This window comes from Adiantum capillus-veneris, chromosome 30 (assembly GCF_014529385.1).
Source record: "Adiantum capillus-veneris isolate H3 chromosome 30, ASM1452938v2, whole genome shotgun sequence".
NCBI lineage: Eukaryota > Viridiplantae > Streptophyta > Polypodiopsida > Polypodiales > Pteridaceae > Adiantum > Adiantum capillus-veneris.
This window is the reverse complement of record NC_140960.1, coordinates 94,124,560-94,136,627: the sequence shown is the minus strand read 5'-3', so window position 1 is coordinate 94,136,627 and position 12,068 is coordinate 94,124,560. Positions and strand designations below refer to the sequence as shown.

At 44.7% G+C, this 12,068-nt stretch overlaps 2 pseudogenes; one reads left to right on the top strand and one right to left on the bottom strand.

Annotated features, from left to right (window-relative positions):
• Positions 1–3,858: 3,858 nt before the first annotated feature.
• Positions 3,859–5,705, bottom strand: LOC147418432 (uncharacterized; annotated as a pseudogene).
• A 1,535-nt stretch (positions 5,706–7,240) lies between these two features.
• LOC147418431 (uncharacterized) lies at positions 7,241–8,306 on the top strand (annotated as a pseudogene).
• The last annotated feature ends 3,762 nt before the right edge of the window (positions 8,307–12,068 follow it).

Here is a 12,068-nt window from a genome sequence, read left to right as displayed (position 1 = left end):
GACATAGGATCCTCCTCCCTACCGCCCTATATATAGGCCTAGCTCGTAGATCTTTCCCTAAGCGGATCCCCAGTCCACACTGGTCCAGTCCAGGCCCTTGGCATAGGTTCCTGACCCCCTAGGTTGGGCCTTGCCCCGTAGGACCCTTGCCCTGACAATTGGGATCGAGCGACTTTTGGAGAGCTGAGAGGAATCGATGGTTTGGAACGTCTCCAATCTAGATGGCGGGAGTTTATAGGAGCTTACTCTTTTTGTAGGCGTCGGCCCTCGCACGTCTCCGACGAGAGAATCTTGTGATACTCCTTTTCAATTCGAACGTAGACATGTGTGCAAGAAGTCATTCTATCCACAATCGTGATCGAATTGATCTGAACACATGCATGTGCGCACCCTAAGAGACAAACGTTGGCCCTGTCTTTTACTTCGGTTTGAGAGAGAGAGAGAGAGAGTAGGTATTCATACAATTTTATCCTTTAAAAAGCCATATTGAACCATGGAAAAAGACAACCAATATTTGCAAACACCCATTTGAGATTAATCCCAACATTTTGAGTACAATATATGCCATGATAGTGAGAAAAAAGGGAGGATTTGCAATACGCAATCTTGCTACATGGAGGATCCATGGTTGCCATGCATGTGTATTAGACAAAGGAGTATCCTGTTACCTGCCACCATCAGCCACAAAAAAACAAGATATTGTTAGTCCATTAGGTGGAAGGCAGGTGTCATGAGTGTGTATCTGGAGTAATAAAGGAACTCAGGTTACCCTCTCCCCTTCTTTTTGCTTTTTTGGAAGGTGTCATATATGGGTTATGTGTATATGTGGGGGGGCCTTCCATAAGGGGTGGTTTTTTTGCTAAGAAGTCCATCCGATGCAAGAGGTGCTTCCCCTTGGGTTAAAGGGGGACCATTGAGAGAGAGAGAGAGAGAGAGAGAGAGAGGGGGGGGGGGGGGGGGGGGGGGGGGGGGGGGGGGAGGGGGGGGGGGGGGGGGGGGGGGGGGTTTGAGAGGCCCTCCTCCACCCACACACTGGGAGGAGTGTTTAATCCCTTTCTAGGGGGCACTAAGGGGTCCTAGTGCCCTCCAACTTCTAGGTGTCCCAAGACCTCACTTAATAGGTTGGTATGGAAGGAAGCTGCATATCCATGCAAATGGTTTCTAATCAACCTCCAAAGTTTAGCTTTTTCAAACCCGTTATGGGAAAAAGCTTGGACAAGTGCTCGGATGTCCCATGTAGCATTTAATGGGTAGGTATTGCAAAAGAAGATTGGTTTTAGCTGTGAAAGTATGACCTTATGAGCCCAATCCGAGGGTCGATTACTAGATCGTTGAATAAATTTGATGGGTTGGCAAGGGAGATTTTCCTCCTTTCTATTGAGATGCTTAATGAGTTTCCTCTTATCAATTGATAATTGAAGGTTGAGGAATTATGTATTTGTGCTAATCTCGCTTCCAATGGAGAGGCAATCAGGATAAATAGTTTGGTTGTTAATGAAGTATAGGGGGTCCATTGAGTCAATGATGAGAATGTCATCAAAGTATCAAAAGGGTGACCCCAACTTATTAAGGGTGGCAGCTGGGTTGGGAGATTTAAGGATCCCGGCCAAGAAGTCAAATTCCAACGAGTGTAAGTAGAGATTACACCACAGGGGGGGAGCAAGCAAGCCCCATAGGCATCCCATTTTTCTGGTGATAAACCAATCCTTGGTTTTGTATGTACATGTTGATCTCCGATATTTGGTGTAAGGTGAATGATAATCCCGATTTATATGAGTGTGAAGACCATATTCCTTCTGTGCACTGGGTGGGGAATCTTTTGAACGAGATGTTTGGTTGTTGAGCCAAAAAAGCAGCTTGTATGAGTTTAGTTATGTGGTGGATTAATCCATGTTCCCTGAGATGGGGGATATTTTCGTAGCACTTCTTCACGTCCCCTGAATATAGGGCGGTAGCATGCTTTGGTAGATTCAAGGCACATTTATAAATTGAGTCCACAATCCACCATGATTGAATGTGGAGATTATGGCATAATAAGGCTTTTTGGTTTAAGTTTTTAGATCTTTTGTTTGAGATGTGCTATGCATGTTTTTAAGAAGCATGCGATTAGGAGGGAAATCTCCGTATAGCAGCATGTAGAGCCACATGTTATCCATCGAAATGAGTTTTTATGGCTTTTAAACGAGGCAGTTAAGAAAGGAAGATCATAATTGCTCAAAGATACAATGGGATCGAGGAATGAGCGAATTTGATCTAGAGTATCCTTGATGTTTTGAGCATACAATGTAAAGTTCGTACCCTGTAATCTCTTGTTAGCTTCGTTAACAATAAGATTTTTACATAAAAGTACCATGTTATTTGGTGCCTTATCCAAGCGAGAGATGAAAAAGGTATGCTTGAGTTGTACAATTTCTTTGTGAAGGTCAGGATACAACCGATGTTTTTGTTTTGGGGGAAGGAAATTGAAACAATAGCCTTTTAGGGCTTCATATGCATCATCAAGTGTACGGCTTGATGGGAGTTTGATGCAATTGGTATGCATGAGTGTGTCCAAGACGCGACAAAGTTCCTCATATGCTTGCGCCAGGTTGGGTGAATTAGATGTTATCTGTGAGAGTCCAAAGCCACATAATTGCGCCATAAAAGCGCTAATATCAATGGTTAGGACGTGTCCCCATGTCGGGTCCACATGTGAATGGAATTGCTTACACGGACATGTGTATATCATTTCCTTATGTGAAGTGAAAAAAGTACGTGCATTACACATATTCACCTTCAAAGGGCATCGAACATCCATGTAAAGAGACAACCATTCCAAAGTTGAGTGGTGACAATATTCAATCCAAAGAAAACAAGTTCAAAAAAGGCCCTGACATTTTATAAATCCAGCAAAGGGTTAACAAAATGGATGGGGACAAAGATTCCTTTCTTTTGAGTTTTTTTCTCAAAGCCTAGCCTTCCATGCAGATCTCTGGTAACCTGTAGCAAACACCAAAGAAGCAAATTCAGCTTTCAATCATACAATAGGGCTTTTGCGCTAGTTGCATACTATGGGTTGAAGGAGGGGTGAGTACGGGGCGGAGGGGATGTGTAGAATTCTGGGAGGAGTAGGCAAGATAAGTGGGGGTGTTGAATGGTGTGCGAGAGCTATTAGCCGAGTCAACAGGTTAGGTTAGCGACCATCGAGAGTTGGTCGCAGTGGAACCAAACGATCTTTGAGGGGTGTACGGCTGCCGTTGCCGACCTCTGGACTATTTTGCAGAACCTCCTCGAGCGCGCTTATTTGTTCTTGCACCTCCAAAATCTCTCCCTGGAATAATGGCCTGTTGAATAAAGTTATCAACCTCAAGATTGAGACTTGTGGTGGGGGCTTTTTGATTAAACAAAACTCGATGCTTGATAGCATCCTTCAACTTTTCCCTATAGAAAAGGTGAACCAGCAAAGCTTTTATGGTCTCTTGGGCCTCTTTCTCAATCCAAGAGAGAAAGGTAATAGTAGACATTCTTAAACTTGAGCCCGGAAAGAAGATAGGAAGATGATGCATCATCATCCATAATGTATGGTCGAACCATAATATATTTCCATCCTTGCAATGGCCAGCCTGACCCACATGTTCACAACCACACTTCATAAAGGGACGATGGAAATTCCATATTTCTGTGGTGTAGTTTGTTTCCCTACCAGTAGTAGAGATCACACCTTTCACCCCAACGACACACCCAAAGGATGCCTTACACCTACTTGTATCAAATTTTGACATGATGAAGGGGGTGGCTAATAAATCTCAATAATGTTTGAGGCATTTGTCTCCAAAACATGTTGTAAACCAAGTTTCAAGGAGAGCTTGTCTTTACCATTTAATAAGAGTAAGAGGAGTCCCTCAGAAAGCGGTGCCATGAGTGTGAAGTTACCCAATGTCCAGGGATTGTGGTGTGCATCCCCCAACATGATCTCCAAAAATCTGCAAGGGATATATGGGTCGGTATATGATTCAAAGGGCTTTTTTGAGAGGTTGAGTGTCGAGCTGCTAGTTGCAAAACTTTGCTTGGCAAGTTCCAACTCCTCTTCATCCAAGTCTGTCGAGATGAGGGAGCTACTTGATTCAACTTGAGGGACGAGAGAGACCTCTTCATAGCCGCTGAGAAGGTGCCGCTTCCTTTGTCGAACCATTGGTTCATTCTGTAGATTCTTCCCATGACTGCTCATGAATCTCCTCATGAGATTTGGAGAGTTTTTAATCCATTCCTTGTGCTCCCGTTCATCCTCCTCGCCAATTGCCTTTAGATTGGCTGCTAAATCTCGAAGCCTTTGTACGGCACCATGAGGACTATCCTGAGCCAAAGAGTAAAGGCAAAACCATGCTGGTAAATCAAGAAGGTTAAGCAACAACAAATCAGTATGTTCATCTGATGCAATAGCTGCATTCTCGAGCTCAATTGCTGTCTAATGGAAGCTCCGATCCTTGATGCAAAGGAGCAAACCTTGCACCATAGGTGGAGGGGTAGGAGAGAGGGACGCATACACAAGAAGGGCAAGGGTTGCATCCCAACTGCCAGCATCCTGCAAACAAAAGAAAACATAGTAGAGAAAGTTTACGCCAACTTAATCTACTAAAGCACACTGATTTTGGTAACCATAGCCTGAAAATATAGTTGTGTGCCTGTATACATGATAGGTGTTGTAACAGATCATAATACAATGTGCAATACCCAAGCTCTTTTTGTAAGCCTCAAGCCATTCATAAAAGATACAAATGGACTCCATGAAAATGAAGGATAGGGCCCAAAGGGCTGACACTTCATGTAGTGTTATTCTGAATAGTGCATGAGGGCAGGGGTTACGTGGTTTCATGGGAAGCAAGAGCCCAAGTGCAGCTGTATAAGACTACAAAACAATGCAGGAAGGCATAACCTCCAAGGCTTGAAATTGCAAGCGGAGAATATTTAGAACCAAGTACAGAAATTGAGCAAATAGAGCATGGTTCATACTCAAGGAGGACAAGCATTATGTTTAACAACATTAATATCCTGCACAAACAACGTAGGCACAATAAGCAGGCACCACATACAATGTGCATGTAAAATCGGCCCAAAGGCTACACACATGGTGCATGCCAGTCCTTCAAAAACGCAGCGTCAAGCATTGCATCATAGCATCCACTTCTAGGTGTATACAAAAAGCTCAAGGTCTGAGAACGAGCATGAAATAGGTTGGCAGATTAAGATAGAGCACCAAAGATGATAAAGAGCATGCAGGTATCCATAAGCGAGGAGAAAGAGGATTTTTGTGGGAGAATAAATATACAAGGGTAAGGAGGTTCTGGGATTTTTCCCAAAGAGAAGCAGTGCATATACTGCTGTTGGGCATCCTGTGTAGACATCAGAGAACATGGGTCCACATATTAGGTAAATCAAATGGTACAAAGTGAAATAATAGAGTCATAAGCCTTTATGTAAAGAACGTTAGATTATGTGACATATATTGACCAAATCAGCACCAGATAGTCAAACAATTTATACAACAGAAAGCCTGCTCTATTTGGGCACAATAATGAAAATGTCCGTCCGAGGTCGCGTGCTAGTGCCTATATGCGGCCCTGGAGAGGTTGAAGTGCTCGTCATCACACCGCTTGCATAGCTGATGAGATTGCAGGTAGATCATGACCACGCACAACAAACCTGCTATCTGAGATGAGGTCAAACATAGTCCGTGCCCAAGGAGGGTAGGGCTTCTCAACACATGAGAAGCCCTGTCATAGGCCAGCCCTATCAGTGCCCAAGGAGGGTAGGCCTTTCAATGACCTTAGAACTAAATAACACAGCGCATTCAATACAGCTCTCAAGTCCATGCACAAAACTAGGGCTATTGCAGTGGAAAATGTCACATTAAAACAAACCCGGGCACAAATTAAACCCCCTAAACCTGGGCAGAGTATGTTGGGTCGCAATAAAAGATAATAAAAACAAGGGGGGATACATCACGTGCGTGTAGGTGAGGTGGTTAGCCCATGTGTCTCAAAGCCTAAGGAGTGAGGCTCAAAACAAGATGACGAAGTCCTTGCACCGCATCGATTTTTGTGTTGTCCACATTTCGTGCACCTCAATTATGACGTTGGCCGAGTTTAGTCCGCCTCAGCATGGGTTTAGTCCACGTCGAGATCCCGCTGTGTGCTTCGGAGTCGTCGATCCCCTCTCTCCCCTCAGGACTAAGTGACACGAGCATGGGAGGGTGGGATCTATAGTGGGGGGATTGTGGGCCGTAGATCTGGAATGCGGGTACCCTAGATTACAAAAGTAATCTAGGATAAAAAGTAATCTAAGGTACCTGTGTTTCGAAAGTAGTCTAAGATACCCCATTTTGCGGGCGTCGGGTTTGAATCCGTGACTTCACCCATGCGAAACGTATGCCTAACCACTTCGCCATGTGCGCGTTCTGAAACGTGGGAGGCCTAATTTACTTAAAACACGTATGAAAAGCGACGACAGCGGAAAATAATTTAAGGTACCTTAGATTACAAAAAATAATCTACGGTACCATAAATTACTTTCGAGACCGCCACCCAGATCTACAACCCACAATCCCCGTCGTAGATCCTACCATCCCATACCTGTGTCACTTAGCCACGAGGCCTCCCTTCCCTCATTAATTGTGGTGTTCCTTAGTGTCTAGGCCAGGGGAGAAAAATAAAATGTTGAAAGGGTACGCCTTAATGCACAAGAAGATTTAGAAATTTTCTCATGTAGGAAAACGGAGTCTTTTCCAGTGTTTTTCATACATTGAATAACATCATGAGCTTCTGCTCGGGAGGCACCGCGTACGTAGCTAGGTACGATTGGGGGCAGGGGACCGCCGGCCCGGTGGCATTGAATAACATCATGAGCTTCTGCTCGGGAGGCACCGCGTACGTAGCTAGGTACGATTGGGGGCAGGCCACCGGGCCGGCGGTCCCCTGCCCCCAATCGTACCTAGCTACGTACGCGGTGGCTCCCGAGCAGAAGCTCACGATGTTATTCAATGTATGAAAAACACTGGAAAAGACTCCGTTTTCCTACATGATGTTATTCAATGTATGAAAAACACTGGAAAAGACTCCGTTTTCCTACATCACAGAAAGCTCATGATGTTGAGGTAAGTCCCAATGTGGGAAGAATTTGTTCAAAACTTCTTGTGATGCACCCAATACATGGGCTGATGAAACTTACACACGCAGTGTCAAGACAGTGGCCTGCGGAGCTCCTAATGTAGCTGTCAGAGGATGTAGTGGCTCGGATCTTGAGCAAGCTGCACGTGCCCCTTTGAGGCGGTGAAGGTGAAGCTGGTTTGCCTAAAGGCGACTTATTTCAACTCTGCGCGTGCCCCCCTTGACCTTGGGCTTTCTCATTGAGTGGTCTCAGGTTGTGTTGTACGCAGACCTCTCTTTGTCTCGCTGGGTACGCTTGCCTCTTCTCGACGAACCTGCATCCGTGCTCGCCATCGCCAGCCCCTTTCTCTGCCTCTCCAAAACCTCATCTTCAAGGCCCCGTGTCACGCAGCTCCATTTGTTGAACCCCCTCTCGCGTGAGCAGGTGTCCCTTCCCCCTTACCTTTCTGGAGACAGCCACTTTCTGGTTGGGCTCTGTACAGCCCCTTCTATCAGCGGGTTCAAAGTTGTCGCAGCAGGGACTAAAGCTTTAGCTGATCAAATATGTCTTACGGAGAGTTCCACCCTTTCAGATACATATCTTGATCTTCCCGTTCAAATCTTCGATTCTGTGGGGAATTCCTGGAGAATGGCAGGCACAGTGCGTGGTGTCGCTGCCGACTAGGATTGTCCAGTATGTGTGGGAACTCAAATCTTCTGGCTTTCAAAAAGAAGATTGAGGAGACATGTGCTTGCTTTCAATGCAGTGGATGAGACCTGGAGTACCTTGGGTCAGTCATGGCCGGAGGATCTTTGCCCTTTTGCCTTATGGGCATGGGATGGGCACCTGTACATGGCTGGAGGGCTCTTTAATGCTTTAACTGTATGGGAGCTTGCCACCGACAAGTGCGATTGGCTCAAGTGCATCCACGAAACATCAGGTGTAGTCCATCCTGATACATTCCGTGGTGTGGGTATGATGCGTATTGCAGGCCATGGCCATTTGCTATGCATCATGTCGCCACGGTTGACAAAAGGATTCGTTTTTGACCTTCTCTCACATAGTATTTCATGGCTTCCTCTTTGTCCAGGTGCCTATTACTTTTGGGGAAATGTGTATCCCTACATGCCAGGTTTCTCACACCTATGATCAGAATATGATATATTGTGTAAGGTTTTCGTGCATGTCGATGCCCACTTTGTCATCTTCCATTTCTGAGGCTTGCTATGCAATGTTGATTTGTGCATTATGAGCTTTGGCGCTTGTTCAGGATGTTGCATAGACAGACAATGCACCTTCACTATCATGCTTTGCTTCTCACTCAAAAGCTTGCGAAATAACTTGTTCCTGTCATGTATCTCTCAGGTGGTCAAATTTCTGTAAGAGTTCATGCATTTCACACTTTGCAACAATTGCGCTGTTGCCGGACAAGTTCATGTGCAGCATAGCTATTTTTTTAATTAAGTTTTGCAAGTTTCTCTTTCAACGTATCCTGTATTGTGATTTATCCTCTGGGAGTGGTAATCATTATCAGCCACTCTCTGGGAGTGGAAGCCTAGAGGAAAATGCAAGGTTATGCGTCGGGCATGAGTGAGGTTGAGCCAGAAACCCTAGGGAAAACAACTCCAACCACTTCATGGAAAACTCCCTTACTGTAGATCACCTCCGTCTTGAACCCAACAAAATCATCTCTGAAGAGATTAAACGCCTTCATTTGACTTCTCCCTCAACCCTCGCGGTGACCAACTCGTAGTTGAGGAGTGACGCACCCTCCGTAACCCTAACTCTGTCAAAGGTCTTCTCTCTTTTAGCATCTACCCTAAGTAGAGGATCCCCTCTCAGCTGGTAAGCCCTTTCCCCAAGCCCTTGAATCCTTCTAGTTGGCAACCCCCTCTCCATGCATCCTCTCTAGCTCTTGTATTCTCATCATTATAGAAAGGTTGTCCCTAAGGCATCACATGCAAAGTATTGCAAGCATTTACAAAGGCCATATTATTCTTCAATTGAGATTCTTGCATCCATTTAGCATCATCAAAAGGGGAATTCTTAAAATTAATTAGATACTTACGTAACGTCTTATAATTTAATAGATCCTTATCTTTAGGTTGTAGTGTTTCTTTAACTCATCCAAATTTAAGAGGATATTTTGCTATAGGCTCCATGGTCGAGGATGTACTTGATGAATGAGCTAACATGAAACACATTATGAATTGGCCAATGAGATCGAAATTTGAACTTTTGGGTTGTTTCATTGATGGAAATTTGTATGTTAAATGGACCATAGTATCCTCATGCCAGCTTATCATGATACTTTTGATGATTGGTTAACTCTCCTTGCCAAATTTTGTGTGTAGTATGCCTAAAGTGAGCTTTGGGAAACTTGGAGTACTAGTCAAGTTCTTGGACTAAAAAGTTCTTCTATGCTTTTGCGGTAACCTTTTGCTTTTGTTGGACAATGAATATAGCTTGTTTGATCTTAGAGACAACATCACGTAAGTCACAACTATATTCATCAACTACAAAGATCTTCCCGTGCATTGTGAAAATTCGTGAGATTTTTAATCTTCCTTCAATCACTTCAAAAGGCGTCTTAGTTGTAGAAATAGAAACACAATTATTGTACACATATTCTACAAGAGGTCCCATTGGTTTTGTCGATCTACTTTTGTAATGCATGCTTTTTAGTATATCGCTTACAAAACAATTTACAATTTCACTTTGGCCATCCTTTTTGAGGGTGATAGGTTGGTGAGAAATTTTGTATTCAAGCTCATGAATAAACCTTTTCAAAAGCTTGTCAAAAGTTACTGGTCATTCTAGGATCTCTATCCAAAACAATAGATGTGGGTAAACCATGGTACTCAAATATTTGGGAGATGAAGAGGATTGCCATATAATGTGCTTTATGGTCTCTTTGAAAGGTATGGAGTGGGCTTGTTTACCAAAATTGTCAATCATCCTCCAAATTATAGTATTCCCATGGATCGACTTTGGAAGCCCAAAGATGAAATTCATGGCTATACTTTCCCTTGGAGAATAAGGAATAGGGAGTGACTATAGCAAGCCAGGCTACTCCCCTTGGTCATAATCTTTTGGTGCATTAGACATTGAGACACATAGTCTTGTATGTCTTTCTTTATTGTGGGCCAGTGAAAGTATGTCTCAATTGCATTCCTTGTATCTTGAATTCCATGATGCCGACCATAAGGTGTTAAAGTTTTTCCATCTCAAGTGAACTGCCCAATGTGATCCCATTATTTAGTTTGGTTTTTAGGTATTTATTTTACTTATTTGTCAAAGTCTTGGGTAGGGCAATTTACTGAGATTGCTATATAAGCAACCCCTTGCCTCCATTGTATACACATTCAATTATTGATTGCCAAGGTTGATTGGTTCAGGAGACTCTCTCTCTCTCTCTCTCTCTCTCTCTCTCTCTCTCACACACACACACACACACACACACACACACACACACACACACACACACACACACACTCCCCTTGGTCTCTACGCTTTCGCATTGTCGACTTTGACATGCTATCAGAGCCACTTGGTGTAGCTTGGTGATTCAAGAGCCTTGGCGTGGAGGAGAAGCTTGCAAGAGAAGAGAAAACAGAGAAGCTCGAGAAGTCTCCTCCCTCATCACCGACACCGTTCACTTCCCACCCTCTGTTGCTGCCCATCGATGTTGCCTGCGTTTTAAAATGCTGGCCTCAAGAGTCCCTCCCCCTGTGTGTCAATTCTCCCCTGCTGCTACGAAGGCCTGTTGCTCATGTGTGCATTTTAGAACGCTACCTGCCAATATTGTGCAACATTTTGAGACGCGAGCAGCCTCGTCACCTAGCGCCCTATCGACGGCGCCTTGCCCCCTCCCGTCTGTGTTTTGAAACGCGCTGCAGAGGTAGCATGTGTGACTCCACCTCGCAGCCTCCCCTGCTCGCCGGTTCTAATGGCACTGCGGCCATCGTTTTGAAATGTTAGGCCAGTGGCCTAGCTTGGAAAGAGGTGTTTTCCTAGCCTTGGAGACGATTTCCTAGTAAGACTTTGAGCATTTCAAAACGCTGCTAACGCCAAAGTACTCCCCTTCTCCCACTAAAGCGTTTCAAAACGTTGTGTCCAGCGGCTTGGCAATTGATTGCGAGCCCAAGAGAGGGGCATCGGAGGAGACACTTGGTGCGGCTTGGGAGATAAAGAGGCGGGAAATTGGAGTTGCAAAGGTGGATTGTGGAGCAGTTTGGCATAAGTCGTGGAGCGGATTGACATCGGCTTGGACGGAACTCTTAGCCCTTGCTATGCACAGTTTATTGTGGAGCTTTGTATTTTTCGAGGCCTACCACAGGGCAGACGAGCAAAGCGGCTATCGCCAACAGAGTTTTGGATTTCAGAGACGGATAGCAGATTGTGCGGAGCCCATTGCGTGTGGAGGTCCCTTTGCGGTGGAATTGAATCGGCTTGGAGCATTTGTGGCTTGGTTTGTACGGCCATTTTTTGGAGTGCGAGAAGGTACCCGATTACCAGATATTTCAACTTCAATATGTTCCTCCCTTGCTTGAGCACCCCCGACGACACCGACTAAAACCAATCAAAAGCTATGGATAATGGATTGTCAACCATCCATTTAGCGGCCTAAGCACTGGCACAGTTGTCAAGGAACCCAAAAAATTGTTTGGCTCGAGTTTGTGAAGTCAAAAGCAAGTGGAGGAGTTCGCTAGAGGACAATGGCAAAGGTTAGTTGGACAAGGATGTCAGTACCAGTACTCAGTTAGCTGCCTTGGTACCCATGAGGTACTATCACAATTGTCATGAATGTGACTCGACGCTTTGTTTGGCTCGAGAGTTTGAAGCCAAAGGAAAAGGCATGAACTCACAGATAGACAAGGATAAAGGCAAGATGGACAGAGATTACGGTAATAAAGATTTGACAGTGGAGATCGTCATGGCACTGG